The sequence below is a fragment of the Zootoca vivipara genome, chromosome Z (assembly GCF_963506605.1).
Source record: "Zootoca vivipara chromosome Z, rZooViv1.1, whole genome shotgun sequence".
NCBI classification, from domain to species: Eukaryota; Metazoa; Chordata; class Lepidosauria; order Squamata; family Lacertidae; genus Zootoca; species Zootoca vivipara.
The window spans coordinates 40,466,964-40,486,530 of NC_083294.1; positions in this window are offsets into that span (position 1 = coordinate 40,466,964).

Consider the following 19,567-nt stretch of genomic DNA (forward strand, 5'->3'; position numbering starts at 1 on the left):
CACAGTGCTTTAGCGATGCTTATCCATACACTTAGACATGCCTACTCAAAAGAAAGTTCGCTTAGGGACGGTTGTGTAGTTGCAGTCTTCAAGGCAGCTTGCGAATACGGTACTCTTTTTAAATAATAATAATAATAATTAATTAACACCGTTTTCAAGTTTTCACAGAAATTCGGTAACTTTTGCATGGAGAGCAGAAAAGACTTCTCTCCGTGCCCTTGTCCCCACTGTTTTGCATTCCATTGCCTTGTTAAAAATAAATAAAGCGATAATGACAACATACTGTATATATACCGTATGCATATATGGTACATAATATGTATATATGGATATTCGAGGAAAACACAAGTTAAATCACCTTGAAAACAGACACTGGGGTTTGCCCGTGAGCGTGCACAGAAAAATGTAGGTCCAGCTGAAAGACAACGGCAGGAGATTTGTATTTATTTAGTATTTATTTAGAGAAGAATCCCAAGCAGGAATTAAGATTGCCGGAAGAAATATCAACAACCTCAGATATGCAGATGACACAACCTTGATGGCAGAAAGTGAGGAGGAATTAAAGAACCTTTTAATGAAGGTGAAAGAGGAGAGCGCAAAATATGGTCTGAAGCTCAACATCACAAAAACTAAGATCATGGCCACTGGTCCCATCACCTCCTGGCAAATGGAAGGGGAAGAAACGGAGGCAGTGAGAGATTTTACTTTCTTTGGCTCCTTGATCACTGCAGATGGTGACAGCAGTCACGAAATTAAAAGACGCCTGCTTCTTGGGAGAAAAGCAATGACAAACCTAGACAGCATCTTAAAAAGCAGAGACATCACCTTGCCGACAAAGGTCCGTATAGTTAAAGCTATGGTTTTCCCAGTAGTGATGTATGGAAGTGAGAGCTGGACCATAAAGAAGGCTGATCGCCGAAGAATTGATGCTTTTGCATTATGGTGCTGGAGGAGACTCTTGAGAGTCCCATGGACTGCAAGAAGATCAAACCTATCCATTCTTAAGGAAATCAGCCCTGAGTGCTCCCTGGAAGGACAGATCGTGAAGCTGAGGCTCCAATACTTTGGCCACCTCATGAGAAGAGAAGAATCTTTGGAAAAGACCTTGATGTTGGGAAAGATGGAGGGCACTAGGAGAAGGGGACGACAGAGGACGAGATGGTTGGACAGTGTTCTCGAAGCTACGAACATGAGTTTGACCAAACTGCGGGAGGCAGTGGAAGACAGGAGTGCCTGGCGTGCTATGGTCCATGGGGTCACGAAGAGTCGGACACGACTAAACGACTAAACAACAACAAAGTATTTATGGAGGGTGCAAGAATCAGTAAGCAATGCGGGAAGGGTTAGGGACCCTGGACTTGAGGTTCCCCAGGTGTTCTGTCGCTTAATATTTGTTCCACATTTGAAAACAGGTGATCTTTTAGTGTGGTAACCTTCGCACTTTGGAACTCCCTCCCTACTGACATCAGGGAGCTGCTTTCCCTTTACTCTTTTTGGTGCCACTTAACATTTTCCTTTAGGCAAGCCTCTTAAGGCATGTAGAATTTCTTTTTGGTTTTTAGCTTGATGTTGATATTATTATTATTTTTCTTTTTCTTTTTTTAATGTTTTAAACAGTTGGGAATTTTTAAGTGCCTTTTCTTCTTCTTCTGATAATCTCATTGTTTTGTTCTTTGAGGTTTTATTACAGTCAGGAGGTATAGTAATCTTATGAATTACATAAACGAGCTCTCATTGGGCCCTGTCAGCCTAACAACAGCCTGATCCCCCTCATCCCCGTTGCAGAATCTGGAGTACTGATTACACGACCCTTTTGCAGAGAAAATAAGTGATCGCTGGGATGGTCCCCGCCCCACGCACCCACACTCAGCTGTTGCTGCGCACTGCAACTAAATTTTGCGAAACAAAATAAAAGCCAACCCTAAATTTCACATGCAGTTTATTTGTCTTCAAAGAAGAGCGGGTGGCGCTTGAAAATAAAGACCAGAGCAACAGGAGTGCAGAGCCTGGGTAAGTACAAGATGCAGCCGCCGCCTCCTCCTTTTGGAATGACACCGGGCAAGCTTGCGTGCAGACATAAACCTCTGCTCGAGTACAGCCGAGGAGGCAAAGAGAGAGAGAGAGCGCTTAATCACACCTCCTAAGGATTCAGTGTGTTTTCCCGCGCTCTGGCAGTCGAAGTGTTACACGGCATAAGAGCCCCGTGCCCATTCCGAAACGGAGACTGGGCAGCACGCACGCGCGCCCAGGGGAATCAGCTGCGACTCGTGGTACTACAGTACATGCAACTTTTCTCCTGTCTTTCTTCTCTTTTAGTCGCATGCTGGTTGTGATGTCTAGAGAGGCAGAGCGCTGGAGCGATCCTTCTCTCTCGTTCCTCTCACCGCCTCGTGGTTAGGAGGAGGAGGAGGAGGAGGAGGAGGAAAAAGAAGATGCAGACTTTGGTCTCCCCAGTGGCCAAGGCGATCTTCGTGGCTGTCTTCCTCTTTGCTATCTTACTCATTCTCTGTGTGATCCTCTGGTACATTTGCAGGGACCCAGACCACGGCGACTTCTGAATCGATGAGGGACAGAGGAGCGCCTCGCTTTCTTGCAAGGTAATGACGCGCTGCGCGTCTCCTCCACAAGGGCAGAAGGGCAATTGGCAAGGTGACAAGCAGGGGCATAGGAGCCGGGGCCGAGGGGTCTTCAGCCCCCCTCCATAAAATATTTCACATGAGTCCACCGTGTCATGTGATCGATTATGTAGGACGGGGCCTTACCCCCCATATTTTATTCAAGTTGGCCCAACTGAGCAGGGGGCAACAAGCTCAAATCTTGGACTCCCACAAAAAGTTTTGCATGGATCTATTAACATAGGAGCCAACTCCTAGGGGCCTTCTGCCCGCCCCCCAATTAAATTATTTGAGCCCTACCCCACCCCCAAGTTGATGGGTATTGCCATTCAAATGGTGTGTGCGTGCTGTGGCTTGTGATTGATTGTGCAGAGTATGTGTTCAGCGATGTGTTCAGCGATGTGTTCACTGACAGGCAGTTTCTCTCCAGGGTTTCAGAAATGGTCTGTTGGGGACTGAACTTGGGACCTTCTCCATGCAAACATATTACTGCCCCCCCCAATATGTTTGCCATTTTTAATTGAGCCACCTTCTTTACTAAAATAACTTTCAATCCAAACCTCGCTGAAGCTTAAAGGGTAGCATAGCAATATGTGCAGTCTTTTTCTTAGAAAGCCTACTTCATCACATCAGATGCATTGCCTGTGGGAAATGAATGTCACAATGAATTCCTTAGGCTTTAAAGTGCCACTGGTTTTCTTTGCTTTGCTTCCGGAAGGCAAACAACATAATCATTCTTTTTATTCATCTGTGATATCTCTCAGGGGTTAGGAGTGGTGGTGGCCTCAGAGGACTTGATCCCTCTAGCTCACCTTTGCAAACGAGTTCACAGACCCTCTTTCAGACTGCATTGCTTCTGTGTCAAGTGGAACCTGCAAACAAAAAGTTGCAGTGTGGCGTTCTGCTGTTCCAGTAAGTCAGTACCATGTCTTTCTTCAGAATATTCCAGTCATAATTATGTGGTTCACTGGTGTGATTCAGCCACATACTAGCAAATTCAAATTGCACAATTGTAGTTTATTGGGATGTCTTATAACAAACCCACTTCCTCGAAAGATTGGATTTCTTTTTACAATAAGGAAAGTGATGGGGAAATGCGCTGGAAAGTGTGGGATAACACTTGCTTTGATGCAAAGTTATCTAAGTTCCCAAACAAATCATAATCATTAAGTAGCCAATGCTACCTAATCTCACTACAAACAAAGCAAGATGAATGCCCAATAAACTGGTTGTCTGGATGGGACACCATTCCTCATTGGACTGTTTTTTTGGATGTTCCTTTCTCAGGTTTCATTTTTCCTAAGTCTTTTGACTTCCTTTCACTTTTCCCAGTGTGGTTAATTCATCTTCTTTGTGCACGGATGGTACTGTTTAGGCTGTGCAATTGCACTGGCCCCTGAACATTTGAAATAGATGGAGTGATGATTATGTGGCCACACCATCCATCCATTCAGGGACAGGAGCAAAGCAGTTGCTCAGTACCATGTTCCACATCTTCCCATGCTACTGCTTTTGCCCAAAGCCTTTCCAAATTCTCTGTTTCCAAACTCTCTATTTTCCAGGAGCCCTCTCCATATTAACATGTCTTGTTATGAATTCAGAGGCTTCCAGATCACTGAAAAACTGGGTGTTGCCATTTTATTGTTTATACAAAAAAACAATGCAAATAAAGTAACATTCAAACAAACAAAATAACAGAAGATAAAAGGGAAAGTTAAAGGAAGGAAGGAGGACAATGGAAGATTTTGAAGAACAAGCACACTGGATTGATTACTATGATGCATAAATCTCAAGAAAAACTGTTTGTTTGGGCCTGCTATCCATGCTCATGTTGCTTGCCAACCCTACCAAACCACTCAACCAACCACCCCTCTCTTTACACCTCACTCAACTGCCCCATATCCTTACAGCTCTTCTGTGTCCCTCCATCACTGCTTTATTCAAACCTCTGCTGTTGTTTAAAAACTGCAATTTTTAAATTAATTTTTTTAAATTTTCATTCGCTCCCCTCCCCTTCCCCTGACTTCTTACAAATCCAGGATTGTGCTGCAACGCTACATATTTTCTAATGGGCGCTCCCACTTCGCATTGACAGCCTGACATTTGTATGTATATAGGAATATTTATATACTGCTTATAAGCCGAAATGTGTTCTAAGCGGTTTATCCTCTTTCAGTTCTCATTCATATATTGCCAGTTCAAATACAGAAGATTTAAAACCCATTCTTATATGGAAGGTGAAGACTTCTTCCAAGTGGAATGGGTTTAATAACATTCAAGTCTTAATCTGAGCTGAATTTTACCACATCTGGAAATCCTTCCCCTCAGTCTCTCAAGCCTGGTTGCAGTGCCATAATTCTGCTCCTGGATATGACAGTAACAATGGGGGAAAATATTTCTTTTCTTTTTTTTTTAGTGTGTCTGGTCTTTCTTCAGCAAACCTTGGGAATTCTCCCAAACAAGCTGATTCTTCCCTCTTATTTCTAAGTGGTGCTATTTTGGCTACAATCCTTTTGGCACTCATTATCTTAGTTCACTAATAGTGGGAGTGAGAAAGCTTAGTATCCATTCACAGAAGCAGTCATTGGCAATAACACAATATATCTCCCTTTGCCGTGCCAAATTTAACTCTTGTAGAGGAAGAGTAAAGTGCACCATGGTCTTGGTGGGTTGATTAAGGTTGTAAAGGTAAAGGGACCCCTGACCATTAGGTCCAGTCGTGACCGACTCTGGGGTTGCGCGCTCATCTCGCATTACTGGCCGAGGGAGCCGGCGTATAGCTTCCAGGTCATGTGGCCAGCATGACAAAGCCGCTTCTGGCAAACCAGAGCAGCACATGGAAGCGCTGTTTACCTTCCCGCTGTAGCGGTTCCTATTTATCTACTTGCATTTTGACGTGCTTTTGAACTGCTAGGTTGGCAGGAGCTGGGACCAAGCAATGGGAGCTCACCCCGTCACAGGGATTCGAACCGCTGACCTTCTGATCAGCAAGCCCTAGGCTCAGTGGTTTAACCCACAGCGCCACCTGGGTCCCACTGATTAAGGTTGTAGAGTAGACCAATAAACCATGGTATAGCTTTAGGGCCCAGTCAAGACCAATCTCGACTATAAGTGTTAACTAAGGGCTCAACCAGACTTCTTTTGTGCTACATTTCTAGGCACAGGTCTGGACTTTGAAGCTCTGTGTCTAAGAACTTTTTATTCGTCCCAGCTCTTTCTTCAGGAAAACCCACGTTTTATCGCTGAATTGGAGTGAACAGCAACTGGGTTTTCCATGCAAAGCCATTTGCTCTGACTGAGCGGTAAAACACTGTTTTTCTTGGAAAAAGCACCAGGACATTAAAACAACAACAACATGCCATACCCGCCTAACATTTCTCTGAGACATCCCATTGCATAATGATAATTTTATACATCCTACTGGGTTGTCCCAGCCACTCTGGGCAGCTACCAACACATATAAAAGCATAATAAAACATAAAACATTTTTTAAAAACGTCCCTGTACAGGATTGCCATCAGACAGTTCAGGGTTGGATAACTCCATACCCGCCAACATTTCTCTGATGAAAATAGGGACATCCTGCTCCTGCCAACCTAGCAGTTCGAAAGCACGTCAAAGTGCAAGTAGATAAATAGGTACCGCTACAGCAGGAAGGTAAACGGCGTTTCCGTGCGCTGCTCTGGTTCGCCAGAAGCGGCTTAGTCATGCTGGCCACATGACCTGGAAGCTGTACACCAGCTCCCTCGGCCAGTAAAGTGAGATGAGCGCCGCAACCCCAGAGTCGGTCACGACCGGACCTAATGGTCAGGGGTCCCTTTACCTTTACCTTTAAGGAAAAGTGGGACATTCTGGGATTAAATCAGAAACCAGAGTGGCTTCTCCAAATCAGGGATGTCCCTGGAAAATAGGGACACTTTGAGGGTCTGACATGCTAGGACATGGAGTTTTAAAGTGCGGACCAGTGCCTGGGAAACATCGTGCAATAGGAATTCTGGATGAGCCCTTAACGTAGCAAATATGGGAAGACGGTGCTATAATCAGTTGCTGTTTGTGAATGATCGCTGCATTCTTGTGCATGCTGAACTGTTGCACGATACTTTCATTAACTATGCTTGGGTTCTATTGTTTACAACATTTTTCTCGACACCCATTTATTTTATGCTTTTGATCCATATCCTGCCTCCTGCCTCCTGCATGACTTCAGATTCAAGCACAGTCCTGACAAACCCCCTTAATGGAAACACTCATCTACCCAGCAGAGGTTGGTATGTTAGGGCAAATGGGCCGCCAACCTCAGCCTGCCCTTAGCCAGCCCCCACCTGCCGACCTGCCTTACTTGCATCCAGACCAGGGGGTGACCCTAGCTGTCAGTTTCTTCTTCCTTATTCTCAGTGCTGCCCTCATAGAACTCAGGATGAGGATAAAAGGAGAATTAGCGTCCTGTTGTTGGTTCTGGCTCATCTTCCTGGGCTCCCCATCTTAGGCACCACCAGCCCCAATAGGTACCAAGCACCACTACTCAGTTCCTTTGAAATCATTGCATCACCACTGTTCATTCTGTTCAATATAGGAGGTTTTTGTTTGTCATCTGCTGAGCATTTTTTCATTTATTTTTTCCCAAAAGGGTATCTTTTGGCTTTTAAAAATGGTGTTTATCATCTGTCAAGCATCACTAATGCTCTGCCATTTCCTAGGATTTGCATGCATTAGATTTAACATTAATTATGCAAATCTGTTCCCTCCCATACTCTGGTTCTCAGATTATATGTCTGTATGCATTAACACCAAATAAAAAGTTAGGGAAGAAGAGGAAAACTTATTTGTTTGTTTTTTTACAATCACCACCCCACTGCATCTCTCAAAGAGCTTCAGGGTGGTTCTCTCCTTTATTCTTTCTTGTTTTTAGGTTGCTGCTGCAAGGCATTTATTTGTGTTCATTTTTGCTTTTTTGATTGTGTATTTGACAGCACAATCCATATGTTCCCAGAAGTAGTCAGTAGGGCTTGCTCCCTTGTACCTGTATTTAGGATTGCTGCCTCAACCTTAACTGAAATCTGCCTTAAAAAAATAAAAAAGAACGATGTGATATTTAAAGAGAGAGGCAGTGCCGTGTAGTAGAGTGTTGGGCTTGGACCTGAGGCACCAGGGTTCAAATCCCCACTCAACCATGAAGCTTACTGGGTGACCTCAGGGTTGTTGTGGCGAATAAACGAGGAGGAGGAGGAGGAGAATTATGTTTACCACCTTGAGCTCCCTGGCAGAAAGGTGGGATAGAAATGCGAAAAATAAATCTAACAATAACCTGGAGTGGTAGGCTAAGCTAAGGAATAGGGACTGGCTCAAAATTCCCCACTGAAGCTTTCAACTGAGTGGTGACTTGGGCCCAAGCCTGAGTTCAGTGCCATATCATACTATTTCAATGAAACAGAGCCCGTTAAGCTATGAAAGTAAAGAGTAAACGGAGTGGTTTAAAAACAAGAAAAGTCCTGTTGCAGTTTAAAAGGTCTCGCCAAATATTCTCTCAGGGTCAAGGAACCACAGAGGAAGCTTATACCAGCCCCCCACAAGCTTACTTCATTTATAGAATCGTAGAATTGTAGAGTTGGAAGGGACCCCAAGTGTCATCTAGTTCAACTCCTGCAATGCAAGAATCTCAACTAAAGCATCCCTGATAGGTGGCCACCCAACCACTGCTAAAAAGAAGCAGAGTCCACCACCTCTCCTTGGAGTCCATTCCACTGTCAAACAGCTCTTACATACTGTGAGAAGTCCCTTACGTGGACTTGCAATCAGACAAGGAGACACCGAAGTAAGGCTTACCACTTCCTCTTTATTGTAACGCATTTGCAAAGGCGGGCTCCACGACCTGAGTGGCGAAGAGCCAAGAGCAATGTACAGACATAAGCTTTATATCCATCCCTACTGCTGCCGCCCCTCCTTTAGAGGCTTGGCTTACAATCTACCTGAGTAAGACACATTTCTATACATTAACCAATCTACGCTCGCTATTTTAAAGTTTAACCTTATTAGGAAGCAGGAGCTATACTTCCTTATCTCTACCCTAACTTAGCTGACATAGCACCCTCTATTTTAACTTAGCTGACAGGCATCCTGCCCTAGCATCCTGTCCTATTTTAACTTAGCTGACAGGCATCCTGTCCTAGCATCCTGTCCTATTCTAACTTAGCTGACAGGCATCCTGTCCTATTCTACTGAGTTCGAGACACATCCTGTTTTATCACTCACTCTCACAATCCCTCCTCTTTTTGTATCTCGTCTCGAACTCACACAGTAGTTCGTGGCCTAGTCCACTTTCCTCATCTCCCTCTAGACCTCCTTCTGGCGCACCTGTTGGGAGGGGCTTATAAGCCTGCATTAACATCATTATGTTAACATTAAGATAACTGTCCTATCCATCATTCTTTCCATCATTGACTGTAAGCATTGTAGCAAGCAGGGCATACAAAAGCAGAAAAGGATTAAAGGGTTGCACTTCCCCGTCGAACAATCGGTGGATGCTGCTCCTCTAGTCAAATTTATCCCCTCAGGTCCCTTATAGGTGGGCTGTGTGTGGACTCCCTCCGTATACCAATAATGATAGGAGCCACCACCACCACCCCCACATTGCTGCCCTGGATGTGCTTGAACAGATATTTCCGTTCCTGCAGATAGGACTGTTCCCGTCCATGATTCCCACACCAAACTCCAGCTCTCCCGTTAGGTCCCTGGCCCTTATCTATGGCAGCACAGGCATCAAAGCAAACCACAACCTTGCCCTCTCCCCTCATTGTGTTATGCGCTATATATCCTTGTCGATTCTGGGCTATTTTGAACATGTTACTCCTCTCACTGGCTTTATTGGCGGTCCCGCCCTTGTATCCATATATATATATATATATATACTGGAAGTTATGGGTCCCACAGCCAGGGGCTCATAACACTCTGTCTTATTCCCTTTTACTTTACACCTATGCATCTATAATACTGTGTCTTATTGTGCACACAAGGGTCCAACTGTTGAATACAGTCTGGGGCTACATTATAATACCTCAAGGTCTGTGTGACCTTACTGCCTGTTCGGGTTGCTTGAATGCATTCAGTGCACTGGGGTTCTGATTGAGCGGGGATGGTCGGAAGGAGCAGACAGAACAAAGCCAACATGCCTGGTGGTATTAGGACGCCCCTTCTCCTTCCACATATTCGATCCCTTTCATGCCAACAAAAATAAGTTATCATCCATGTCAACAATCCCGTACATACCACCCCCATCCACCAATACCAATGATTCCAGGGTTCTTCCCACATCCTATTCCCTCTTACTCAGAAAGAATGGGGCCCTTTCGGGGGACAGATACTCCAATGCCTGCCGCACTGTTGGACTCTCTGCCAGCTCACACTGGACCTTTCCTCCTAATGCTATCTTACAATGTTGAAGGATGATGTCTTCTATGAAAACAATGTTACACTTTTCTGTACAATGCACACACAACACACACCCCTCACAATGTGCACAGCAACAGCATTCGAAAAAGCACACACAAGTACAGAACAAACACATTTGCTTTACAGTCTCAGTGTGTCCTGCTGGATCCTGGTTCCTGATTTTGTAAGAGTCACTCTTAGCGGGTTATCTGGACTGGCCGTTGCCGTCCAACTCTCCGGCGGGGCTTTCTTCACCCGGTGGTAGTGGGTCCATCCATGCTCTCTGGTCCGTACTGCTGACTCAGTGGTGAGTAGGACTTGGTATGGGCCCTCCCAACTCGGGGTGAGTTTCTCCGACCGCCACGCTTTTATCAGGACCAGGTCTCCAGGTTGGAAGCTGTGCTGTTGCTCCAAGAGTGGGGGTCTCTGTGCTAGTACGCCTTGCCTGTGAAAGGATAACAGAGACTGGGACAGTGACTGCAAATATTTCCGGGTGAACTGATCCCTAAATTCAATCTGAGGGTTTCCTAGGGGAGCTAGATAGGGGTGGCCCATCATCATTTCAAATGGGGACAGTCCAGTGTCCTTCCGGGGAGCCACCCTCATTCTTAATAAGGCCAGGGGGAGATTCTTTGTCCAGGGCAACCCATTCTCTAGATACAGCTTGGTCAAGTGTTTCTTGATTTCTCCATTTGCCCGTTCCACTTTCCCACTACTCTCAGGATGCCAGGGGGTGTGAAAGTTCCACGTGATTCCCACCGCCCTCATCACCTCTTGCATTGCCAATTGGGTGAAATGGGTCCCCCTATCTGAGTCTATTGCTTCCGTTATCCCATAGCGAGGAAGAATGTGCTCCAGAATGGCTTTTCCAACCACTTGAGCCGTGGCCCTGCGGCTGGGAAAGGCCTCAACCCATCCTGTGAGATGATCCTTAAACACCAACAAATACTTTTGCCCTCCTCTTTCTGGCAACTCAGTAAAATCTACTTGTATCCTTTGGAATGGCCACACCGCTAACAGCCGCCCGCCCCTTTTTAGCTGCTGCACCACACTGCTGACCCATGTCAAGTCTATGGTCCTAAAACTTCATTTTGCTCCTTTCTCTTTCTCTTCAAGCTGACATAGCCTCTGTGCATGTACAGAGTTCATATTTCAGCAAATCTATTGTACCATTTAAAATGCTCTTGGCTAAATCATTATTTGAATAAAGGAAGGGAAAGGTGAGGAATAGATTTTAAAAATAGGGTTAGATTTCAAACAAAAAAACAAAAACCTAGCAAAAAATTTCCAAAGCCAGTTTAAATCCATTTTCCTAGTTTGGAGTCCTAATATAATTTGCTACACTATTTCTTGTTTCTTGCACCAAACAGACATATACACCAGGCAAAGGAAATTGGGATTTATTTTGCCTCCTTTTTCTACAAGTTTTGGGGTACAGATTTCTATTCCAAAATTACACAAATGTGGATTATTATTATTTGTGTGCTCTATTTCTGGTCATTAACAGAAAATCATTCACTCCCTTATGTACAAGTGAAATGACCAGAATTCATATATTTAATAATTACAGCCATGGGCAGACTAAATTCTCTGCCTCCCTTATGCCAAAGCCTAATTATGAATTCGTGTGTGCCTAAACTTTGCAGCTCACAAAAATTGCTGACAACATGGTGAAAACTCTTTGGATACTCATCTCAATGCATGATATACCAACTCCACTTCTTTCTAAACACCATTTCTTAAATTCCATTCCAAACTCTGAAAACCAATGCTTGACCAGATTCAGCCCATTATACTACACCACCAGAATTTAAACTCACTTTTCCTTACTTGCAGACACATTCTCTCTTTCTCCTTCTACCTACCTAGCACCTTCACTGCACATCCAACATACAATCCACCATTTAACTCCCCTACTCAGCAAGAGATTTGTAGGCTTGCAGACACGTTGCCTTCCACCTAGCCATAAACTAACAGAATTGGAAGGGACCTAAGGTCATCCAATCTGACCCTCTAAAACAATGGTTCCCAATCAGGGGTCCGGGGACCCCTGGGGGTCCACGGAGTACACCCAGGTGGTACACGGCCCCATCCCTTGGCTCCCCCCAACTAATTTTTTGTCATTTTTGCATGGTAATAGTACAAATTTTATGGTCTGTTATATCGCTGTGTGGTTTTTCAATAGATTGGCCAGAATCAGTTTTGAAATCTATCGCATTAAAAAAAAACAATTTTTTTTTTTTAAAGCTGCCAATACATAGCAATGTTTCACTCCTCAGGCTGAGGGAAAACAGGGCAGCCAATTGCGAAACCCTGCCTTCCCCTCACACTGACAGATCATCCTCACTTCAAGGCACCATGGCACTACCTTCCCTTCTCACTGAGGCAAAGCAGCCTTTCTTAATCAGCAAGAAAGCAGCAGCAGCCACAGTGGGCATGCATCTTCACTGGCTGCCACCGCTCGCTGCCCTGCTGATGGTGGCTTGAAGTACCGGTACCCCCTCATCCCCTTCCACTCAAACCATGCGGTGGAAGTGACTCTGCTTTCCTCCCCCCCTCATCCGACCTCTGTGGCTGCTCCTTCCCTCAACCCCACTAGGCCTGGCTGATACATTGCCCAGGACCAGCATGAGGGACAGACTGCAACTACGGCTTCACTCAGCGGTGTATCATGGGTGAAACTTCTGCCTCCCGAGTCCCTCTGCACGCAAGCCGGTGTGGGATTGCGGCTGCTCAGCTGGGGAAATGCAAGCTCTGTCCCAGTTCTCCATTGAGAGGCATGCAGTTGCATTCCCCTCAAGTGGGAAGTTTAACCCCCACCTTGCCTCCAGCATGAGCCAGAGGGGGGGGGGTGAGGTCTCTGTTAGACTTCCCCCCACCCTCTACCACCGCCTGGTCCATATTTGGGGGGAGCACACATCATGGTTTATCAGGATATCATGATGCTAAGCTGCTGATATACCATGATGTTGAAAACCAGCTATCACCCAGCCCTAGTCTGTTTTTTTTTTTTAGTATCCCTAAAATCCATTGCTTATTAGGAGCTACCCCACATTTTGTTCAAAAACTTGCTTTGCAGAGGTAACTACCATAGAGTTATCAAAAATTTCAAAAGTAGGGGGTCCTCAGTAATTAGCTAATTGGGAACCACTGCTCTAAAATACAGGGTTCACAGCAAGATTTGTGCTACCAGAGAGACACATACATTTAAATACAGACATAAAACTGGGAAAGGAATCCCAGGCTATGCCCTATCATGCAAGCACACAAGTGTACTAGGAAAAAAAGAAGGGGAAGATAAAAATACCAATATTTATATAGAAGCCTTTAACAACCCTTAAGATAAACAGTTCAAGACAGAAGTTACTTCCTTAAACTAAAAAGTCTAAGGAATGCTTATAACACATAAGATACCCAAGTTGGGTGAATTTTCTAGAGAAGAATCATCCTCATTTGCATGGTACGCCTAACGCAAAGGATAGGAGTAACTAAGGGTTAAATAAGCACATACAGAAACTGAGAAGGGGTGAGTACTTTTCACACCAAATGGAGTTCCTAGCAATACTTTCCCCCCTCCCTTTCAGCTTTCCCATGAAAGGAAGCTTACTTGGGAGTAAGTTTACTTATTAGTAAATCCTGGCTGCTCTCACAGAAACTGTAGGAGCCCTTCTGCCCAACTGAACCAAAGCTAAAACTGAACTCAGGTAGACAATTGCTGGCTATGGAGCCTCTACCTTTAATAATATTTTCCTAGAAGGCACGCCGTATTAAAAACATTAGGCTAAATTCACAGCACATTTCAAAGTAGAATAGAACATGACAGTAAATTAGCTCTCTCATAAACTCAATTCCAACTAAACATTCCCCATAAGCTCCAAATTTATTTCCTCTTTAATTGCAAGGGGGGCAATCCCCCTTTCAGAACACAATTTAACACGTACAGGAATTCTTTCCTTTCCTTTCTACCACTTAGAGGAAAACTCTATTTTGGAGCCCTTCTTTTGACAAAACATTTGCACACCTCATTCTTACATTTCCATGTTTAAGATTGATCAGGTCCAACATGGCTTCTTTAAACTAAAATTTTTTAGAGCAAGCTTGCAATTATAACTATTTATGAATATTTATGGATATGCCAAATTTAAACAAATCCCTTGAACATTTTCAGTCTTGAGTACAGCTCTTATTTACTTCAAGAAAAACAGAGATCTCTAACATACAGACTCTCAGGCTGGATTTTTCTCTAATTATTTATGGGTTTCTGTCTGGCCTTTTGACAGAGACACAAAGAACAGACTCACATATACTTAACAAACACACATAACAGACAACATGTAACATATAACCATATATATATATTTTCTTCATTTTAAGTATTCACTGCACTCACACACTCGCACCTGGGTTTCGTGGCCTGGGTGGTCGCCCACGCGCAGGAAACGCACTACTGCCCAGTCCGGTCTCTGCCAAGGCAGAGACCCACACTCAGTTTTGGGTTTCCTCTACGGTCCCCCACTCTTTCACACTCCATGCATATAGGCGCCTCACACAAACAGCCTCCCAACCTAACCTGGTTCCCTTTTACCTTCCCATTTTTATTTTATTTTATTTTTACCTTACGCGTTTTACCTTTACCCTATGGAAGGATGGTTCGGTCACATCTTACCTCTACTGCGTGCCTACTAGACCACTTCCACGAGGCTGATCAGGCCTCTTGCCCCTACCTCTGCTGCGGGGTCCCTTACTCACCCGTCCTGCGGGGTTGAGACAGTCTCTTTCCTTCAGCCGGCTCCATTCCTTGTCACTCCGCTCATCCGCGAAAACAGGCCAACACCTTATTTCCTTAACTACAAAAACACATGTACTCCAAATGCAATACACCCTTCTCCCTTATCTTTCCCTTCTCAGGAAATCACACAATACTCACCCCTTTCAGTCCAGTGCCTCCTTCTCGGTGACTGGTGAACTGGCAGGCGTCCCTGCAGGGCAAAGCAGTCCCTGACTGCAACGGTCCCTGACCGCTTCCTTTCTCTTATTTCCCTTAGACACACTTAAATCGGTTCTCCGTCGTTCAGCCCTCGGGATCTGTCACCACGGGGTCCGGACAGTGGGTCTCTCCGAAAAGAACGGAGTGCCGGCCGACCCTCTTCCGAGATTCCCCGCCGCGCAGACCGTCGAGGGCCCCACGTTGGGCGCCAAAATTGTGAGAAGTCCCTTACGTGGACTTGCAATCAGACAAGGAGACACCGAAGTAAGGCTTACCACTTCCTCTTTATTGTAACGCGTTTGCAAAGGCGGGCTCCACGACCTGAGTGGCGAAGAGCCAAGAGCAATGTACAGACATAAGCTTTATATCCATCCCTACTGCTGCCGCCCCTCCTTTAGAGGCTTGGCTTACAATCTACCTGAGTAAGACACATTTCTATACATTAACCAATCTACGCTCGCTATTTTAAAGTTTAACCTTATTAGGAAGCAGGAGCTATACTTCCTTATCTCTACCCTAACTTAGCTGACATAGCACCCTCTATTTTAACTTAGCTGACAGGCATCCTGTCCTAGCATCCTGTCCTATTTTAACTTAGCTGACAGGCATCCTGTCCTAGCATCCTGTCCTATTCTAACTTAGCTGACAGGCATCCTGTCCTATTCTACTGAGTTCGAGACACATCCTGTTTTATCACTCACTCTCACACATACCCTCCAACATTTCTCCAATGAAAATAGGGACATCCTATTCCATAATAATAATTTTACTATTTCTACTCCGCCCATCTGACAGGGTTGCGCCAGCCACTCCGAGTGACTTCCAACACATATAAAAACATAATAAACCATTAAACATTTTTATAAAGAATCCCTATACAGTCGTACCTCGGTTTATGACCCGCTCGGGTTGCGAACACTTCGGGTTACGAACTCCGCAAACCCAGAAGTGTTTTCGGCGCGCGTGCGTCCCACGCATGCGCAGAAGCGGCACACTGGGTTTGTGACCTTTTCGGGTTACGAACCGCAATCCGGAACGGATTGTGTTCGTAACCCGAGGTACTACTGTACTGCGTTGCCTTCAGACTGGGGGTTAGACAACTCCATATCCTCCAAATTTCTCTGATGAAAATAGGGACATCCTAAGGAAAAGCGGGACATTCCAGGATCAAATCAGAAACTGGGACAGCTTCTGTAAATCTGGAACTCTCCCTGGAAAATAGAGACAGTTGGAGGGTCTGCTACTGTCAGAAAGTTATCCTGATGTTTAGCCAGAATCTCCTTTCTTGTAACTTGAATCCTTTGGTTTTAGTCCTACCCTCTGCAGCTGGAACCTAGTAATTTTGGACCACAAATCTCATCAGCACTGGCTAGCATGCTGAGGCTGAGGCCAATGGGAGTTGTAGTCCAAAACAGGATCCAGATTTGGAAAGGCTGATTATATCATATGTTTGAAGGTGGCCCAAGGCTATAATACTTGTGGTGGTTTTGCTACAACATATTCACAGGCTTAATGCTTCTGAAATTTCATTGACTTTTCAGATTCATTGATGTCAATGATCCAGGGAAGCTGACGAGGTCAGCCATAAACGTTTCTCCTTCAAACAATGATGTGAAATTCCTTTCTGTCATTGTCCATTCAGCTTTGTTTGCAAAGATGTAAGAAGTGACCCAGTCCCACCTGTTAATTTGGAAATAGCTGCATTATGAGTTATACCCAAAGCAGCAGAATTTACAATTGTTTACTATAAGATCATTCACTGACAGTCCAATCCTATCTATGCATGTTGACTCAAAAGCAAATCCTATAATGTTCTATGAGACTTACTCCCAAGAAAGGGGAGTAAACCCTGCACAGCTCCAGAATAGTGTCCCTAAGACAGATGGATGGTGCATTGTTCGCTTCCTTCTGCTAACTCCTGCAGCCATGCTGGTGCCAAACATCTTGTCTGCTTTCCTTTGGACCACATCAGTGAGACCGAGAGGAGGGTCTTGTTGTCAGGGCAGCACAAAACCTCCATATACCCAGGCTTGCACCCCTGAGAGGAGGTACACTCCATTTTCTTTCGAGACAGACAGATACCAACAAAAAAATGTGACATGTAAGATGGAGCAAGCTTGATTTCTCCTGTTCTGGGAAGTTGAACCCAAAGCAATGGCTTCAAGTTACAAGAATGGAGATTTTGACTAAACATCAGAAAGAGCCTTCTGACAGTGAGAACTGTTTGACAGTGGAACAGTCTCCCTCAGAAGGTGGTGGACTCTCCTTTCTTAGAGGTTTTTAAGGAGAGGTTGGATGGCAACTTGTCATGGCTGCTTTAGGGCTACTCTACAATTCTATGATTCTATGAAATAAACACTTATCTCACCAGGAAATGCTGGCTTTTTTGTTTAGAAATTGATCGTTTAGAAATTGCAAAATGTTGGTTGATTCTATAGGACAATAGCCCTCTTCTGTTTGTGATACCCAGGATTGTGTTATTCATGGAATGTTTGCCAAGTCCCAGAAGGCAGAATGTACAAGAAACATAATGTTATAAGATTGGGGTGTTAAGCTGGGTGCCAGACCCCTCTAAGATTTCTCATTATTGAAATAGCCAGGCTAACCCCCTGGTGAGGTGATAAACTGGGTGATGAGCCATTATTGGGGGGGGGATTAAGGAGCTTGGTGCAAGATGGCAAATGGGTAGGTGGGGGGCCTCCCTCAACAGATAAAGCCTGAGTTTAGAGAAGATAGTTTGGAGCACTGATGTGACCCAGAAGGAAAGCAGCAAGCTGGTGAGAGAGTCAGAGAGCAATGTTTGACTTCTGTTTGAATCCAGGGCTGAGGCTATGGGAGAAACAAGACCCCTTTAAGGTGTTGATGCTGTGACCCCTCCATTGTAGCCACAGTCTCTGTCGCCCTCATTCCAAAAGAAACCAAACCTTAGGTAAGTGCCTGGAATCCTGGGATCTAGCATGGCTCGGAGACTGGGGGTGGTGTGCAACAACAGGAACATAGGAAGCTGCCTTAAAATGAGTCATACATTTGGTCCATTTAGTTCAGTACTGTCTATACTGACTGCAAGTGGCTTTTCAGGGTTTCAAAGAGGGATCTCTTCCAGCCCTACCTGGAGATGCCGGGCGTCAAATTTGGGACCTTTTGCATGCAAAACGGATGCTCTGCCATTGAGCTAAAGCCCTTTCCTTAAGGGGTACAGCTACAGCATTGTTGTTAACCTGGACAAAACCCAATCACCCAATGTGTCCTTTGCAGGATACAGCATTAGCAAAACTTGTGCTCATTCTTTTTAATTGCCCCACTCCCATGTTATGTATTTATTGTTTATTACAATGACATCCTGCTTTTGCTTCTATGAAACTCAGGGTGGTGTCCATTTATTCATGACCTCCTTGTGCTGCTGCCAATGACTCAAAGATGCATAATAGGACGATGTCGGTAATAACAATGGTGTGTGCAAAACATAAGAATTAATTGGCTTCTGTAGATTATGCATAATATAATTCTGGCAAGGAAAGGCCTAATAAGCAATTATAAAAAGAAGTTATGTTTTTCCCTCCTGTGCTGTTTGCATTATCTTACTGGGACTCTGACTGCATTACAAATCACAGCAGAGTTTAGGTGCCTCTCTTAGCTTTGTTTGTTTTTAAATACACAAAAGTTCCTGTTTAGATTATGTATTTATGCTGGCTGTATTCACAGAAACAGGAGGAAGAGGAGGAGAGTGAGGCAAGATTGCACCTATTGGCCAAAACTCCCCTGCGCATGTTCACAACAACTTCTGAACACAGTGATGCAGTTAGGGTTGGACCCTCAGAGTTTAAGTGCAGGGTCCTGCAGTTCAGGAACCCCCGAAGTGACCACCCAGGGTGTGGCAGGTGATGGGGCATGAAGATGCTGCTGCAAACATGCCAGGGCCCCACAAGACCAGTGCCGCCTCCTTGCTTGCATGCCACAGAAACAGAGCCATGAGCCTGGCACAGGCAGAAGAAAAATGCTGGAATGTGTCTGCATGTTGTGTTTTAATGTATTTTACGACTCCCCCCCCCTCTTGTTGTAAACCGCTTTGAGATAATAAGTGGCCTATAACTTGAATAGATAAAACAATAAATAACAGCACCATCAACTACTACCCTGGAGCATGGTGCTTCTGATTCTGGAGGTAATGTTTTGACACTTTTTCTTTAATATTTGAAAAAAATACACGGAATGTGATTAATAAATAACCACATTATTTGTTTTGTTCTTAAATTCATCTTCTGGTTTTTTCTCTGTGTGTGCCGCTTTTAATCATTTCTATTATATTTTGTCCACTGCCTGGGGACATATGTGGAAGGCAATTAATAAATAACAATAGCAATTCAAAATTCAATTTTTTTTCACAAGTAGCAATGCGTGGCTGAGTCAGGGAAGTTATAATGTCTGATTGTGTGTGTGTGTGTGTGTGTTTTCTTTCTTATATCCTTTTGGAAGCTGCCCAGAGTGGCTGGGGCAAGCCAGTGAGATGGGTGGGGTACATATTATTATTATTATTATTATT